A 19,378-nucleotide genomic window follows, 5' to 3' on the forward strand; every position below is an offset into this window, starting at 1 on the left:
GAAAAGTATCCATCAGAACCATTTACGCCAGTAGTGCTCGCACTGCCAAACACGATGGGCTGAGCACGATCGTAGTATGGGAGAGATGGGGGTGGTGGAGGACGGGGGGGGGGAAGTGGGCGAGATGCTCTCATGTGTCTTCCGATGTCCACATCTCTGCCTCTTTTTTCTGTTCATAGTGTATCCCTCCTCTCTTGCAATGTGTCAGGCTGGGAGAGAATGCAGATTTGCGTCAATGTGGAAGAGGGGCTATCGATATGGGTAGCTGTTGCCTAGCGTAAGGTCAACATCGGTGGGTCTCTTTCGCAGTTACTCCACTTCAGTGGCTGAATTCCCTGTCATTCGGTCACTCGGCCATTCGGTGAATGGTTGGCGCTTCTTGGTGGTGGCAGGGAGTTGAGAGAGACAATGGGAAACACCGCCCAGCGGCTCCACGCCAAGGCAGGAAAGGGGCATTGCGCCATGAAATAGGCTGGACTGGACTTACTCTAAACCCGTTCCTGAATCTTTCCAAAGACAAAAGCGTGGCACTCCCGAGTCGCTTCTCTCGTTAGTGGAGTGTGAACTTGAAACGTCTTCCACGTTCTACTTCCCCTCCTTTGAACACTTTGTTGGCGACAGATCACGAACTGATCTCACCTCTCTTTTTTCTTAACACTAGGTTACCATACAAGCACAATACTTGTAGCATTCGCACCCTCTCGCTAAAGCCGTAAGAGCGAAATACGAGAATACCGGTAACGGCCCGTCTGATAAAAGGAAAAGAAAAAAAAAGCCCCTGTAGAAGCAAGATGCATGATTGTATATCCTTGTGCTCACGGCGCAGCGATGGATGGAGGAATACCGGTAGCGGTACTTGAGGTTACAAAAAGATTGGCGTTGTTGCTAAAATTGAGGATGGAAACGCCGGGAGGAAGGTGAAGATCACACACTCATACCCGCCGGGAAACTCATCGAGGGGTTCGTTTGCCAATGTTCGGTTCGAAGGGATTGGTGGGCTGTGGATACGCAAATGGAAACCCAATTCAACGAATCAGCGATGCTCCCTGGGTTCTCGAAGGATCCAACGCATCGGTGTGTGATGCTGTTCCCAAGGGTTCGCTTCCCGGCGAGTGCCCCACCAACAACAGTCGCAGTGAACTGGCACTTGGGGCAGTCATCGATCGAAATGATTGTGACCATTCATGAACCTGGGTTATTGGTGGCAGCTTGATTTGTGGTGCTGTACTGTACGAGTACAAAGCCGGGGTAAAGGCCCATAGCCTGGAAAAGAGGTACCGTGCAGTAGGAGAATGCCGTAGGGGCAAATGTGATATTACACTTGTTGAAGTTGGTATTGTGCTGTACGGTACTGTACCAATATAGAGCCCGATTAGCTGCATGTGCTTATACAAAAGAGGGGAGGAATAGGAAGTGAAAGGATGACTTTCCGTCATAAGTGATATATGGATGAGGAATACTGGTAGTATACAAAGAGAAGCGATATCAGCATTACTAGAGTAGACCATGGCATATTGACTCTCCGTGCTGTTGGAAACTCCTCAAGTATTAGGAACTGTGCAGGTGTCGCAGTTTTTGATTTTTATTTAGTCCTCGGTGCGAACTGAATGCTTCTCTTTGGGTGACTTCAGGTGGGAAATTAGCACCGGGGACCAATACTACTGGCAACATGTTCCTGGAAGGTGGCTCGGCTGAGCTGTGGGAAGTTATGGTACAGCTATCTAGTGGCCTCACCAATGTTGGCCTTGGATGGTTACCTGGTCATATGGGCATAGCAGGTCATGCCAGTAAGATAGTTGATTTGAAGGCCAAGAGATATGGTCAGTTGCTCATATGCCCCCCTACTTTGGTAAGGAATCAGCTTTGGAATTGGACATGCTACCCTTATCTGGAAACCATGGAAGAAGGAGGAATAAAGTACCTGGTATAATGAAAAGAGGTATAGGTATTATACTTGTAATCTCAAACTTTCATTGCATATCTACAGGCTTACTTGAATAGATACTTACTATATTCTCTGAGTGGTACAGGTTTGGTTGATTATGATAATTATTATGGTTATTATCTGGTATGGGTGATAATTCCTGCAATTACGACACATTACTTGACCTAGTGGTAATACTCTGAGAAGTCCATTGGCTTCTTTGGTAGTGCTTCATAAGAGTTCTAAACTCTTCTAATCATCACAGAATGAATGTAAATGTATTGATTCTTTGTAAAGATCATTTAACAGTTAATACCATATCACTATGTGAAAATGTCCTGTTACATATGGTTCATATCAAAGATATTACATCTTTGAAGTCTAGTAACTATCACAAACTTGATTGTGAGAAAGCAGATTGGAGTGAAGGAATAAGGCTTTCAAATAACTCGTGCTAGTGAGTTATAGGTGTTTATTGTTATGAGATAACTTACAATTGTAAGTCATATGATATTATGACTTTTACGCATGACTTATACTTATAAGTCATGAGTCTCATGCATGTGATGCATTTGCGTACATGACTTGCTATGATGTTTATGATTGGTTTAGATGTGTTGTACAGTTGACTCATACGAGTCAGTTGAGGATTTCAAATGATCCACACTTGTGAGTCATAGGACATGGTGACACGAAGTTATGAGTTACATAGGGTTAGAGTTGGGTAAGATGTCTGTAGAAATAGCAAGGTCCAGGAACCTCCCATATATGGTCATCACAGGCCCTACTGGGTGGCCTGGCTACCTACATCACTGCTATCTCAACTGGTTTCCTTCCTGTTAGGCAGAAACAATCTGATAGACTTCAGAATTGTCTAAGCCAATCGAAATTCATTTCTGTAGACAGAGATTGTCTAGGCAGACTCGGGTTCACTCTTTTCGCTTATGACTACAAAGAGCGAAGTAAATTCGGTAAAGTAAAATAGAATTGTAAAAATAATATTATATTATTAAGGTCTCTTCTTTGTTGCTTGATAATGTTTAAAGCTTGGGAGACACTTCGATATTTATATTCTACATCTGAGTATTCGTGGATAATATCTATTTATCATACCACTATGTACCTTGCTGATTATTGCTTGCAACATCAGGTATTCTTGAAAGGTGTGAACACCTGGAGATCCTGAAATTCTCCATACCCTCTATGCTAATTATGATATAACTAACTCGAAATCATACTGTTCCCAATAGTAGTTATCCGATCTTTAGAGTCTTTAGACTTGTGGCCTAGTTCTCAAGTTGAACTGAGTTGACTCCAATTGTCTTCATTATTGATGAAATGATCAGTTTCATCTGTGGGTTGTATCTGCGAAGATAGTTGTAATCACAACCCTTTTTTGATTGCCTGACTTTAAACCTCTATAACTCCTTACCCAACCAATAAATATCTTCTGGAGGACTTCCTACTAATTTGCAGAAAGCTATTCTACCAGATTGACAATTTTTCTGTCAGTTTTCAACCCTTGATTGCTTTGGGTAACAGGATTTCAATCACCGTTACAGTATGGGAAGTTGTCTTCATAACTACAACCTGTTCTGAAACCTGGTTGCAATACTCCATAAAGTCTAATAACTTCTATTGTAGTGTTTCTCGGAGTTCTAGACTCTTCTAGACATTGTAGGGTGGGTGTGAATATATTGGTCTCTTGCTGAGATCCTTTACTATTCAATACAATTTCTTTGTGCGGAAACGTCCCGTTACCTACAGCTCATACCAAGGGTATCACCTCTTTGAAGCCTAGTAACGTTCTGAGCAGTTGACGGATTTACTCCGTTCCACTTCTCAGACCTAGCTGAAGGTTCCTCTCATATATCCTGTGAACAGCATCTGGTAAGATAGACAGCGGCAACATATACAGTGTTATTTTGACACCTTGCATTCTGTAGTATTATAGTTACAGGACGCAACTGAGATTGATATGTATGATGACATGTGGGCCCTGTAAGAGGGCCAGAGGGGGTTGTTGGAGACCAGAGAGTCCAATTCTGGGTGAGGTTACCCTACTTAGGGTGACTCCTGGGTATTGGATCTTGGTATTCCTAACATGAGTTCTCTCCTCTTAAGGCTTTGCTCCGAATGCATTTTTTGGTACATGATAAAATAATAAAAATTAAAAACATTAAATTTCAATCATTAGCTCCATTAGGACCCATTGAGAGCAGGGTGAAAAACCTTCTGCATTTGCTTGGCCATGGTAGGAAAACCTTCATCATCCTTCCTCTGCCTGCCATGATATTTTCGGATTATTACAGTAGAACTCTTCCACCATCTCCTTTATATTATCTATGCCTGTGACAGGTTCCCTGGTGTTCTCATCCTCAGAACAACCTTGCCATTTAACAAAGTACCATAGTTCGCATACCTCCTGGTAGCGACCACATACTTGTTTTCGGTAAGAGCGTATCTCACTCCTCATGATTTTCTCGATTTCCCATTGTAAGTTGTCCTCAATATCTCTAGGTTCTCTGGGAGGTTGTTGTTGGTCCACGCATGCCAACTCCCTGTAAGGTTCTAACAGAGATGCATAGAACACTGGATGTATGTTTATTGATCTGAAATTTTGAGCTTGCAGGCATGATTTCCTCTTTTTTCCAAGGTCACGAATGGTTTATATAATTTTAGACTGAGTTTCTTTGACTTCCGACATGTACAAATGTTCTTTGCATTTAACATTACTTTATCGCCGATTTTGTAGTCTAGTTGTTGCTTGATCTTCGTATCATAGTATTTGGCTATAGCTTTGGGTGTCTGATGGAGTTACTGCCTTGCTTGTTCGTGGATCGTCTCTATCCAGTTTGCATAAAGTGTAGCTCATGGATTTTGCATCTTGTATTCCTTTATCCATTCTGTTCGTAGATGAAACCCATAGTTTGCGTAGAAATGGGTCATTCCAAGCGCATTGGTTATAGAGTTATTGTAGGCATATTCGGCTAGAAGTAGTAATTGGTACTAGTCATCTTGGTCCTAATTGACGAAACTTCACAAGTAACCTTCCCGCACTTGGTTGGTTTGCTCAGTTTGTCTGTCCATCTGTAGGTAGTATGCTGTAGACATCCTCCTTTTTATACTTAATGTTTTGCACAAGGATTCTCAAAATTCTCCAGCAAACTTCATGTTCATATCTGAGACAGTTTCTGTTGGTAAGCTGTGTAGCTTCCAGATTTCCTTTATAAAGGCTGTAGCCATATCCTTTGTGGTGACTGTCCCTTCTAATCCAACGAAATGGGCCATTTTTGTAAACCGGTCCACTACTACCATAATTTGGGTACAACCTTGACTTTGCAGTAACTGGGTAATAAAGTCAACGGAAATCGATGTTCAAGCTGCATAGGGTATTGATAGTAGTTGTAGTAGACCATATTTCGCGTGTCGTAGAGATTCGTTATGTTGACAATCATCACATGACCGTACATAATCGTTTATTCAATCTGCCAGGCCTTTCTACTAGAAGTTCCTCATAATTATTTCAAGGGTTTTTTCTTGTCCGAAGTGTCCTGCTATCTTAGCGTTGTAAAAACCTTCGGTTATTATTGTATAAAGGTCCTGGTTTTTTGGTATAAATAGTCTTTACTTATAGTAAAGTAACTCGTCGGATAATGTACAGTCTTTTGGAAAAGGTTTGCCATTGTTCCATAGTTTCTCCAACTCATTTTTTTTTTAAGCTATTTTCTATCTTCAGGGATGGCCTTTTAGATTTTCTCCAAGAATTCTGGATGGAATTTTTTCAATTCCTTGCAGGCTAGTATAGCACTAGTCATAAGGATCTGCTCAGGTATTTTGGCAGTATTATACCAGTGTATATTTTGGTTTATTGATGCACGTAACCTGCTGACTATTGGTTCCAATTCTCAGATAGTAATAGCCCTTGTTGCGATATCTGTACTGCCGAATACCGATACTCCTCTTTCAGTATCTTCAAGGTTGTCTATTTCCATCTTATCGGCAGTGTTAACTTTTTCTATTACGAACTGGGCAATTCGATTGCCAGCTTTAATGAGACAATCTACGTCTCGATAATTGAATAGTAGTACTTTGAGTTCTCCAGTATAATCTGTGTCGATTATACTGACACTAGTAGAGATACCGCTTTTGACAGCAAATCCACTTCTTAGGGCAATTCTCCTATAAGTTCCGACTGGTAGCCCGATTGCAATACCAGTCCCAACAATTAACTATTCCCATGCTGGGATTATATCTTCCTGCATAGTGTAAAGATCGCAGCTGGCTGCCTGTTAGGCGGAGGCAACTTGATAGACTTCAAAATGGTCTAGGCCAATCGAGATTCGTTTCTGTAGAAGGAGATTGTCTAGGAAGGCTCGGACTTGGCTCGTTTCGTTTATGACTACTAGGAGCGAAGTAAAGTGAAGTAGGTAGAATCATAAAAACAATATTATATTGTTAAGGTCTCTTCTCCGTTGCTTGATGATGTCTCAAGCTTGGGAGGCACTATGATATTTATATTCCGCGTCTGAGTGTTTGCGGACTATATCTATTTATCATACAACTATGTACTTCTTCAATCGTAATTCGCGACGTCGAGTTTTCTTCCAAGGTGTGAACACCTGTGGACCCTGAAAACCATCACACCCTCTTCGGTAATTACGATATTTCTTCTTAGGAAATGTACTGTCCCCAATAGTAATATCCCGATTAGCAGAGTCTTTAGACTTACGGCCTAGTTCTTAAGTCGAACTGAGTTGGCTCCAATTGTCTTTGCCATTGATAAAATGATCAGTCTTATCCACGGCTATATCTGCAAAGGTGGTTATTATTACAACCATCGTAGGTCATTTGATTCCAACCCTTTGTAACTCCATACCCAACCAATAGATTTTCTTTGGATGACTTCCTATTCACTCGCAGGAAGCCACTCCACTAGACTGGTAATTAATCCCTTGGTCGGCCACCTTTGGTTGCTCTCTGGGTAGCAGGTTTCAGTAACCATCATTGTATTTGAGAATCACCCCATGACTACAACGTGTTCCGAAACCTAGTTGCAACACTCTGTGAAGTTCGTTGGCTTCTTTGGCAGTGTCATTTGGAGTTCTAGATTCTTCTGGTGTATGTGATTGTATTGGTCTCTAGTAGAGATCCTTTACTATTTGATACCATCTCATTATGCGAAATCATTCCGTTACCTACGGCCCATGCCAAAGGTCTCATACCTTTGAAGCCTAGTAACTCTCTGGGTAGTTGACAGAATTACTCAGTTCCACTTCCCAGGCCTAGCCGAAGGTCCCTTCTCATGTATCCTGCGAATAAGATCCGGTCGGACAGACGGCGGCGACGTATATGGTGTTATTCTAATACCTTCAATTCTGTGGTAATGTAGTCACAGGACGCAACTCAGATTGATATATGTGATGATGTGCGGGCTCTGTAAGGGAGCCGGAGGACGGTGTTGGAGACCAGAGATTCCGATTCCAAGTGGGGTTACCCTACTTAGGGTGGTTCCTAGGTATCGGGTTCTGGTATTCCTAACACTGCCATCCTTGAACCTTTGGTTGGTAATCATGCTCTTGTATCTAACTGTTTTACTTGAATCACAGCATCCGAGTTGTTCTAACTTGCTGTTTCCTGTATATCACCTGTGCTTATCTCCTCTGTTGTGCTGCTCATTATTAGGCATATTTGAATTTCCCCTTCTGCAGTTCTTGTTACAGAACTGACTTGAAAATGTTCGGGTTTCAATATTGCTTGTTCACGATGTGTACCTCCTCCTCAGAACGGTTCTCTGGCCGTCGACTGAGTGTATCAGGTTTGCCACCTCTTATGCCTGAGTGGTAAACAATTTTGAAGTTGTAATCCACCAATTTCTGCGCCCAATGAATCTGGCACCCACTTCAGACCTTTGAGGTGAAGAAATATTGGAGGTTTTAGTGATCAGTATACACAGTTATTGGTTTTTCGGTTCTAAACAGGTATTGGCGCCATTCTTTGAATGCTTCCAATATCGCCATCAGTTCTTTGTCGTGCATCTTATAATTTCATTCTGTGGAATTTAATTTCTGGGAGTGAGAGGCTACAGGAAGTAGTTTTTTTCCACGAATTGGAAAAGGATGTAGCCTTAAGTGAGGTTACTAGCATCTATTTCTACCACTATTTCTCTTTCTGGGAAGAAATGGAGTAAATTTGCGGCTGAAGTAAACCTTCTCTTAGCCTCCTGAAAAGCCTTTTCCTGTTCTGGGCCCCAACAGAACCTTTTTGGATTGTTCTTCAATGTTTCTGTAATTGGAGCACAGATTTTTGAGAAGTTTTCTATAAAAGGCCAGTAGAAGTTCGCAAATCCTTGGAATATTTGAACTTCCTTAACTGACATAGGTGATTTCCAGTTTAATACGGAATCCACTTTTCGGGTACTCATTGATACCCCATTGACGGCTATCATATAGCCTAAGAATTCCGCTTCTTTGATATGGAAGAATTATTTCTTTATTGAAATCACAAGCTGAAAATCTGCCAATCTCTATAACACTTTTGTTACTAGCTTGATATGTTCTTTCTCATGTTTAGAATAGATGAGGAAGTTATCCAAATAGCATTGGACTCCTTGGTCTAAAAATTCCCAAAGAACCTCATTCATCATATTCTGAAATGTAGCTTGAGCATTAGCCAACCCGAAAGGCATTACCTTGTATTCGTAATGTCCATATCATGAATGGAAAGCTGTTTTCTATTCATCTCCTTCCTTGATTCTGATGAGGTTGTAACCATCTTTTAAATCAATTTTGGAAAAAATACTAGCTCCTGCTACCCTATTACGTAATTCTGATATTAGTAGTAGTGGATACTTATTTAGTATAGTTATCTTATTTAGATTTCGATAGTCCACTACTAGTCGTAGTTTTCTGTCTACATTTGGTGTAAAGAGGATTGGAGCACCAAAAGGTGATTGACTTCTTGTAATCTTTCCTTGTTGTAACATATCCTCATGGTATTCCCATAACAGCTTAAGTTGTTTGTTAGATATAGGATAAATGGGTCTCCAAGAGGGTTTTGCTCCTTCAACTAATTTAATTTCATGATTGAAGGTTCTCCTAGGTACCAGTTTTGCTGCCATTTGTGGGAGAAATAGTTTCTTGAACTTCCGGTAGTGCCTTGGAAGGGAGTCAAAGTTGATCTGGTTAGGATCTTCTATAGTTCCAATTCTTCCTACTTGGATCGCATTTTCATCCTAAGCAACTATTTTATTGTATTCAAATATATCTGTGATTCTTTCGTCTTCCTTTTCCGCACAAGATTTACATTTGGTATCCCTATATCCCCATTTTGTATATTCTCCAATGTTGGATAAAGGGTATTCTGAATGCCCCTACCCAAAGGAGATCCTCATCCCATAATCTCCTGCCACTGCGATTTTGCATGCAACTTCGGACATGTGTTTGTTACGTCCTATTTCAAGCCAAATAGGATGCATGTAAAATTTTCCTTCCAATAGAGCTGGTACTCCATCAAAGTCTTAACTATTGACCAGATTCAGTTTCTTTGTAAAGAGAATTTTTAATTCCTTTACGAGTTCTTTATTGATTAGGAATACATTGAATCCTGAATCTAATACTACTTGTATTTTGTATTATTGACGGTTTGGATTTATAACATGGATGTAAGCATATCCCCCAGGACAGTTATATCTTGTAGGTTTTGGTGCATTAACAGCATGGTTCTTTGGGTAAGGCATTAAATTGTCATTTTGTCGTTTCGACAGGTCTGACGTTTTGATAACAAACAAGATGTATTAGACAGAGACAACTTGATAGACTTCAAGATTGTCTAGGTAAATTGAGATTTGTTTTTGTAGACGGAGATTGTCTAGGAAGGTTCAGACTTGGCTCGTTTCATTTATGACTACTAGGAGCGAAGTAAAGTAGGTAAAGTAGGGTAGAATCGTGAAAACAATATTATATTGCTAAGGTCTCTTCTCCGTTGCTTGATGATGTCTAAAGCTTGGGAGGCACTATGATATTTATATTCCACGTCTGAGTGTTCGCGAACTACATCTATTTATCATACAACTATGTACTTCTTTAATCGTAATTCACAACGTCGAGTTTTCTTCCAAGGTGCGAACACCTGTGGACCCTGAAAACCATCACACCCTCTTCAGTAATTATGATATTTCTTCTTAGGAAATGTACTGTCTCCAATAGTAATATCCCGATTAGTAGAATCTTTGGACCTATGGCCTAGTTCTTAAGTCGAACTGAGTTTGCTCCAATTGTCTTCACCATTGATAAAATGATCAGTTTTTCCACGGCTTTATCTGTAAAGATGGTCGTCATTACAACTATCGTAGGTCGTTTGACTCCGATCCTTTGTAACTCCAGACCCAACCAATAGATTTTCTCTGGATAACTTCCTATCAACTCGCAGGAAGCTATTCCACCAGATTGGTAATTAATCCCTTGGTCAGCAACCCTTGGTTGCTCTCTGGGTAATAGGTTTCAGTAACCATTGTAGTATTAAGGATCACCCCATGATTATGACGTGTTCCGAAACCCAGTTACAACACTCCGTGAAGTTCATTGGCTTCTTTGGTAGTGTCCTTTGGAGTTCTAGACTCTTCTGGTGGATGTAAATGTATTGGTCTCTAGTAGAGATCTTTTACCATTTGATATCATCTCTTTGTGCAAAATCGTCCCGTTACTTGTGGCCCATGCCAAAGGTGTCATGTCTTTGAAGCCAAGTAACTCTCTGAGTAGTTGACGGAATTACTCTGTTCCACTTCCCAGGCCTAGCCGAAGGACCCCTCCCATATATCCTGCGAACAGGATTCAGACGGACAGACGGCAACGACTTATATGGTGTTATTCTAACACCTTCAATTCTGTAGTAATATAGTCACAGGACGCAACTGAGATTGATATATATGACGACATGCGGGCCCCGTAAGGGAGCCAGAAGGGGGTGTTGGAGATCAGAGATTCCGATTCCAAGTGGGGTTACCCTACTTAGGGTGGTTCCTAGGTATCAAGTTCTGGTATTCCTAATAAGATGTTTGTTACCATACCTGTGCAGCTTCGACCACTTAGGTCTCCTCAGACAACCTTGTTTCCTTTTAATATATTGGGCAGTCCACTACTAGCGGTCTTTACTACCTACTGAGGGGTTCCTATACCTTCCACTTTTTCTTTCTGTGGAACCAATCTAGGGGGTCTCTGCTATTATCCAGATATTATGGAAACAAAAACTGGGTTAGTAGGGTTAGTCGACTCTCTCTTTGATAACCTTCCTGGGCTTATTCTCCACCCTCACTTAACCGTAGACAGTGTCCTCACTTTATCGGGTTCCGTTCGGTACTAGCATGACACCTAAGAAGTAGTAACTAAAGATAAGGTCTAGAGCTCTTGTACCTATTTCTCATATTGATCAAAGATATGCTTCACCTTTTCCTCTAGATCCTTCATCATAGCTCTATTATTACACTCTCCAGTACCCTTAGTGCTATCTGTTTCCTGTCTAGGTTTTGGTCTTTATTGAAGACCTTTCACTTTCCAGGTCACATGCCTGACTACCCTAGTGGACATGCGCCAGGTCATTATGGACAAGCTTACAATACTCCCTTAGGAAGCATAGAGGTACCACCAATGCGTTCATTACTCTTTATTGATTACCTTGACCTTGTGGCAAGAAGAATGCGTGTACTCCCACTTAGGTTATAATTGCAAGGTTGATTCATTTACATTGCTGTCTCCTGTTGTGGGGTTGATTTTGACTTCTAAAGAGTATGTCTCTTCTAGACTACCCGAACAACATCGTTGTCAGCACCAATGAAATGACTTAGGTCATTTCCTCATCTTTGCCTAGTTCTCAGAGCTTGCTACGTCTTGGAACTTGGACGGTAGAGATTTTTCTGGGATGGTATGTTGTAGTTACCATTCTAGGCCCTTGTATCATGAATGGGTGGTCATCTACCCTTGTTCTAGACACTTGAATTTGTCCCTAGCAGGTTTTGTACTTGTTGTTTTTCTTTCTGCAATGAGTGCAACTGCCTTCCCACTTTCTTTAGTTAATTGTTGACAGGGGCATTCCTTCATGGACCATTTTGAAGTTGGTATGTGTCAACTTCATAGTCCCGCTAGATCTCTTTGCTAGTTTCCCAGATTCTGGTTTCTGTTTTTTTTTTTTGGATAGACCACCTTTCTTTATAAAGGGAATTTCACTTTCTACCTTTGGCTAATTCTTGTCCATAGACTTTTTATCTGAGAATAGTTTTGCTGATTTTGACTTATTCCAGTCTAGGTGGTTCTGTTCTTGCTGTTTCTCCTCATCCCTTCCTGCTTCCCAGACTGTCTTTTCCCATTCTCCATCGGTATCGTATTTGTTCAGATAAAGTCACCATTTAATCTTGGAGGACAACTTTCTATCGCATACTATATGCCAGGCAGGTCCCGTTAGTCAGGCCTGGAGATTCAGATTATGCATTTTTCTCCTGAATATCTGAATGTCGTTTTTATACTCGACTAATTCCAAGTCTCGTATGGCTTTACGTCCTTCTTCGAGGTGGGCATACTGACTGGTGAATTCGTATTCAAAGCGAGTCCATAAACGCAGTTCCAGATCTTGTTTCTCTCCTTGGAAGCCATCTATTGCACGCCAATACCATACTGCTATCGGGCTGACCTGATCCTCTTTTGTTCTTCCCAGGGCATAGATGATACATTCACGATTATCATCCCAGATCCTGAGATTTCGTTCGAAATAATCTACATATTGTGTTAACCAATAGTAGATGCATTGACTAGTCTTTGCTTCGAAAAATGGGAGTGGGTCTGCTGGTTGTTTAACAGTTTGGGCCAGTACTTCTGCAAGCACATTGGCTGTTCTATGTTGTTTTAGGGTTAATCCCCTTTTGAACCTGGATGGTCCTCCTCCACGCTGTTCTCTATTTCTATCATCATCCCTATCATTACTTCCATTATCCAGGTCACCGCCCGGTATTATAGGAGTTGAGGGTTTTCCTCCTCTCTGCTTCTCTTTCTTTTGCGCAGGGATTTCCATAGGTTCCTCCCTTTCTCCAGCATCTTCCCATTCTTCTGAGACTGACTCCAACATAGTATGCCAACCCTTGATTATCTACTATCTAGTGCCTTACGCCTTTCAAGCACTAGGGATAAGGTATCGGATATGTGTGCTTGATCCCTTTGAATGGTGTGGGCAAAGTCACCATAGTGCCTGCCTCTCTTTCTTGTCTGGAGGCCTGGTTAGATATCAAGTTTTAAATGGCTTGATTCTGTTGGGTCTATTGTACTCTGAACTCCTGGAAAGCTCGTTCCAGAGTAAGATCTCGTTTGAGAGCTTCTCGCTGGAGTTAGGTTGTTACCCCCTCGTGATGCTCTTGTCGTGCATCTTGTGCTGCTAATTTAGCAGCTATTTCCCAGTTAATCTTTTCTTACATTTCTTGGATATTTGATTCCACCACAGTATATTGATAGAACACAATGGCTATGTCATTGTCAAATATATCTTGTCCTTCCAGCAATCATTGCTGTACCTCTATTAGCCCTCGCACATTGGCTTGTCAGTTGGCTGACAGAGTTTTGAAGGGAATGTTGGCAGTATCGATACTTGTTGAAATATCCTTCAATATTTGACCTATGACTATTCTAATTCTAGCAGTAAGTTTTGTTAAGTCCGCTGCATGTATGTATAGACATGGTGTCGAGGGTCCTGAAATGGGAGATGGGGTCCTAGAGGATGGTGGGGCAATAAAGACTTTACCTGCTGGGTCTCCAAATAGTTTTCGGAGAGCTAGGGGGAGAGAGGATAAATGACTCAGAGTTATACAGTGGTGATCTCCAGAGGTATCGATTGGGTCTCCTGGAGTGATCTGCTTAGGAGGTTGTGACATTTCCTTTGCTCAATTACAAGCTTTTTTTTCTCGTACGTGGGCTAGGAAGCTCATATTTTTGGAAGGTTCAGTTGGAGTAAGATATGTAGTAGGACACTTAGTATCCTGGCTGCGTCAAGCGCTAGGTAGACAGCTTTAGAGAGAGTTTAGATGATTCCCGAGTCTCCAAGCTAGAGGTATAGTAGCAGAGAATCTACTACTAATAGAGCCTTCGTCACTAGTATCCCAGTCAAAGAAAGTCTTCCAAATGAATTCTGGCCTGTACCAGGTTTCGTAAAGTTTCGGAAATTTTTCCTCTGTAGGAACTAGGTCTGGGTCGGTATATCACGAAGGAGCTTGTTATACCAAAAGTAGTATGTCTGAAAGCTCGAATTGACTAGATATCACTTGACTGATTGATGGCAAGTGTACTTTAGTCAGTGGTTCAAAGATTGAATTGGTTCAGGATATCTCTTCAAGGGAATTTAGGCTGACTATAATATCAATGACTTCACTGAAGGTGTGAATTGAACCCATGCAGGTACAAAGAAATGCAAAGTAGTAACCAATTAGACCAGAGAGCTTTGGTAATAAGGAGATCTAATAATATACTATTAGGTAGAGAAAGTCTGATAGGCTTCAGAATTGTCTAAGTCAATCGAAATTCGTTTCTGTAGACGGAGATTGTCTAGGAAGGCTTGAGTTCACTCTTTTTATTTATGACTACAAAGAGCGAAGTAAATTCAGTAATGTAAAATAGAATTGTAAAAACAATATTATATTGTTAAGGTCTCTTCTCCATTGCTTGATGATGTCTACAGCTTGGGAGGCACTTCGATATTTATAGTCTATATCTGAGTGTTCACGGACTACATCTATTTATCATACTACTATGTACCTTTCTGATTATAACTCACAACATCAGGTATTCTTGAAAGGTGTAAACACCTAGCGACCCTGAAAATCACCACACCCTTTGTGCTGACTATAATATAACTAACTTGGAATCATACAGTTCCCAATAGCAGTTATCCAATCTTTAGAGTCTTTAGACTTGTGGCCTAGTTCTCAAGTTAAACTGAGTTGGCTCCAATTGTCTTTATTATTGATGAAATGATTAGTTTCATCTGCGGGTTGTATCTGTGAAGGTAGTTGTAATTACAATCCTTTTTTGGTCGCCTGATTTTAAACCTCCAGAACTCCTTGCTCAACTGATAAATATCTTCTGGAGGACATCCTACTAATTCGTAGAAAGCTATTCTACTGGATTGACAATTATTCTGTTGGTTGGCAATGCTTGGTTGCTTTGGGTAACAGGATTTCAATTACTGTTATAGTATGGGAAGTTGTCTTCTTAACTACAACCTGTTCCGAAACCTAGTTGCAACACTTTGTGAAGTCTAATAACTTCTATTATAGTATTTTTCAGAGTTCTAGACTCTTCTAGACATTGTAGTGTGAGTGTGAATGTATTGGTCTCTTGCTGAGATCCTTTACCATTCAATACCATTTCTTTGTACATAAACGTCCTGTTACTTACGGCCATTGCCAAAGGTATTACCTCTTTGAAGCCTAGTAATGTTCTGGGTAGTTGACGGATTCACTTCGTTCTGCTTCTCAGACCTAGCTGAAGGTCCCCTCTCCTATATCCTATAAACAGAATCCGGTCGGATGGACGGTGGCAACGTATTTAGTGTTATTCTGACACCTTTAATTCTGTAGTATTATAGCTACAGGACACAACTGAGATTGATATGTATGATGACCTGTGGGCCCCATAAGAGGGCTAGAGAGGGATGTTGGAGACCAGAGATTCTGATTCCAGGTGAGATTACCCTACTTAGCGTGACTCCGGGGTATCAGATCTTGGTATATCTAACACTTTTAGAGATGCCCACGTTTAGAGATTGTTCGCATCAGAAATGAACTATAGGTTGTCCTGCCCTCTCAATGTTAGGTAAAGACAACATGATAAACTTCAGAGTTATTTAGGCCAACCAGAATTTATTTCTGTAGCTGGATATTGTCTACTTAGCAATTCATAAAGTATTCGGATAGTTTTTTCCTTGGTGCCAAGCTTTTGTAGAAAATTGAGAATACGTGTTCCAATATACCAGTACATTACTTGTACTTATGCACTTCACCAATATTGTAGTACAAAATAGCAAAACAAGAGAATAGTACCATGAGAGTAGGATTGGATTCCTGTTCGAGAAGGTATTACTAATTTAGATCATTGAAGGCAAAGAAATTACTCCACGTCAGTGGGCCACAATAATCACTTCTTGAAGCTTTGAAAAGCTTGTTAGGAATACCAGAACCCAATGCCTAGGAACCACCCTAAGTAGGGTAACCCTGCTCGGAATCGGAATCTCTGGACTCTAACACCCCCCTCCAGCTCCCTTATGGGGCCCGCGCGTCATCATATATATCAATCTCAGTTGCGTCCTGTGACTATATTACCACAGAATTAAAGGTGTTAGAATAACACCATATACATTGTCACCGTCTATCCGACCGGGTCCTGTTCGCAGGGTGTATGAGGGGGGACCTTCAGCTAGGTCTGAGAAGTGGAACAGAGTAATTCCGTCAACTACTCAGAGAGTTACTAGGCTTTAAAGACATGACACCTTTGACATAGGCCGTAGGTAACGGGACGATTTCGCACAAAGAGATGGTATCAAATGGTAAAGGATCTCTACTAGAGACCAATACATTTACATCCACCAGAAGAGTCTAGAACTCCAAAAGACACTACCAAAGAAGTCAATGAACTTCACGGAGTGTTGCAACTGGGTTTCGGAACACATTGTAGCCATGGGGTGATTTTCAATACTACAATGGTTACTGAAACCTACTACCCAGAGAGCAACCAAGGGTTGCCGACCGAGGGATTAATTACCAATCTGGTAGAATAGCTTCCTGTGAGTTAATAGGAAGTCATCCAAAGAAAATCTATAGGTGGTGTATGGAGTTACAAAAGATCGCAGTCAGACAAACTACGATGGTTGTAATGACGACCACCTTTGCAGATATAGCCGTGAAAAAAATGATCATTTTATCAATGGCGAAGACAATTGGAGCCAACTCAGTTCGACTGAAGAACTAGGTCATAAGTCTAAAGACTCTGCTAATGGGGATATTACTATTGGGGACAGCACGCTTTCTAAGAAGAAATATCGTAATTACTGAAGAGGGTGTGATGGTTTTCAGGATCCACAGGTGTTCGCACCTTGGAAGAAAACTCAACGTTGCGAATTACGATTGAAGAAGTACATAGTTGTATAATAAATAGATGTAGTCCGCGAACACTCTGACGTGGAATATAAATATCGAAGTGCCTCCTTAAGCTTTAGACATGATCAAGCAACGGAGAAGAGACCTTAACAATATAATATTGTTTTTACAATTCTACTCTAATTTACCTATTCTACTTTACTCCTAGTAGTCATAAATGAAACGAGCCAAGTCCGAGTCTTCCTAGACAATCTCCGTCTACAGAAACGAATTTTGATTGGCCTAGACAGCTTTGCAGTCTACCAAGTTGTCTCCACCTAACAAAGCCGGTGAGCTATCAAAAACTATGCAAATAAACTGGCATTTCAGTATCTACAGTACACGATATCTGGCGCCATGCTCTTCAGAATACCCAGAAACAACGCATTGAGGGGGAGAATGATGACCCCAGCTGGCTATTCTGTTTACTGGAATTAATTTCAGCAAAGATCTTAGACCTAAATATTTGAAGTAGAAGACTAGCTGTGCTTACTAAGTAAGAAAAGGATCACCTTATTGCTTTTGTAAAAAGGAAATTTATGACAAGAAGGATGAAGCTTGTTGATATCCGGCAGGAGTCAAGATTGTCCCATGTATCCAATGGGACATTGTTTAATGCCTTAGTGGAGTGTGAGCTTGGGACCTATAGGGAGGAATTTAAATTCATTCTGAATCCAGAATATAAAGCAAAGTGCATGGTAAATCTCCAAAAAAAATGAATTAAAAGCATATACTAACGAAATATTATCCTACTTTACAGACCTATTACACAGAAAGGAAGAGCTGGGAGATGGAAAAGGATTGGAGAAACTATGCATTTACAGATGAAATATCTATAGAAATTGGAGCCGTATTTGGACTCAATCATATTCAGAGAGAAAACAGCGAGAAATGGCATGATGACTGTGTGGGAGCAAAGAAAAAACAATGAGAAGCAGTAATGTGCTGGAGAATAGTGATGTGGGGATGAAAGAAACCTTGTTTTGTTTAGTCAGCAGAGACTGCAGAGGAGAGGGAGCACATAACTGTAATGAGCCCTCTGCGGATAGTTAGTTCTTGGTGACGGGGAATGATACTTCTCTTCTTCTTCTGTTTCTTTTCTTAATCTTACGATAGTACTAGGCCTCTGCCTATGTTACCGATAGTACAAAACCTTTATCTTCTATCAGGAACGCCTATCGTAAGTTTTCTCTAACTCTTCTTTGTGAAGAGCGTTCCTCGGCGTAACTATAAATGTTGCAATAAAGATAAAGATCGTAAAGGAGTTTTATATTTATTAAAGTAATAAGTAGGAAATGTACTTAGAATTCAATCTAATTTTATTTAAACTCATACCGTCAACACTGGCATACTGTTAGGAATACCAGAACCCGATACCTAGGAACCACCCTAAGTAGGGTAACCCCACTCGGAATCGGAATTTCTGGTCTCCAACACCCCCCTCCAGCTCCCTTACGGGGCCCACGCATCATCATATATATATATCTCAGTTGCGCCCTGTGACTATATTACTACAGAATTAAAGGTTTTAGAATAACACCATATACGTCGTCACTGTCTGTCCAACCGGATCCTGTTCGCGGGATATATGAGAGGGGTCCTTTGGCTAGGCCTGGGAAGTGGAACAGAGTAATTCTGTTAACTACTCAGAGAGTTACTTGGCTTCAAAGACATGACACCTTTAGCATGAGCTATGAGTAACGGGATGATTTTGTACAAAGAGATGGTATCAAATGGTAAAGGATTTCTACTAGAGACCAATACATTTACATACACCAGAAGAGTTTAGAACTCCAAAAGACACTACCAAAGAAGACACTAAACTTCACGGAGTGTTGCAACTGGGTTTCAGAACACGTTGTAGCCATAAGGTGATTCCCAATACTATAATGGTTACTGAAACCTACTACCCGGAGAGCAACCAAGGGTTGCCGACCGAGGGATTAATTGCCAGTCTGGTGGAGTGGCTTCCTGTGAGTTAATAGGAAGTCATCTAAAGAAAATCTATTGGTTGGGTATGGAGTTACAAAGGATCAGAGTTAGACGACCTACGATGGTTGTAATGATGACTACCTTTGTGGATATAGCCGAGGATAAAACTGATCATTTTATCAATGGCGAAGAAAATTGGAGCCAACTCAGTTCAACTTAAGAACTAGGCCATAAGTCTAAAGACTCTGCTAATCGGGATATTACTATTGGAGACAGTACGTTTCCTAAGAAGAAATATTGTAATTACCGAAGAGAGTGTAATGGTTTTCAGGGTCCACAGGTGTTCACACCTTGGAAGA

Source organism: Tuber melanosporum (assembly GCF_000151645.1).
Source record: "Tuber melanosporum whole genome shotgun sequence assembly, scaffold_27, strain Mel28".
In the NCBI taxonomy this organism is placed as follows: domain Eukaryota; kingdom Fungi; phylum Ascomycota; class Pezizomycetes; order Pezizales; family Tuberaceae; genus Tuber; species Tuber melanosporum.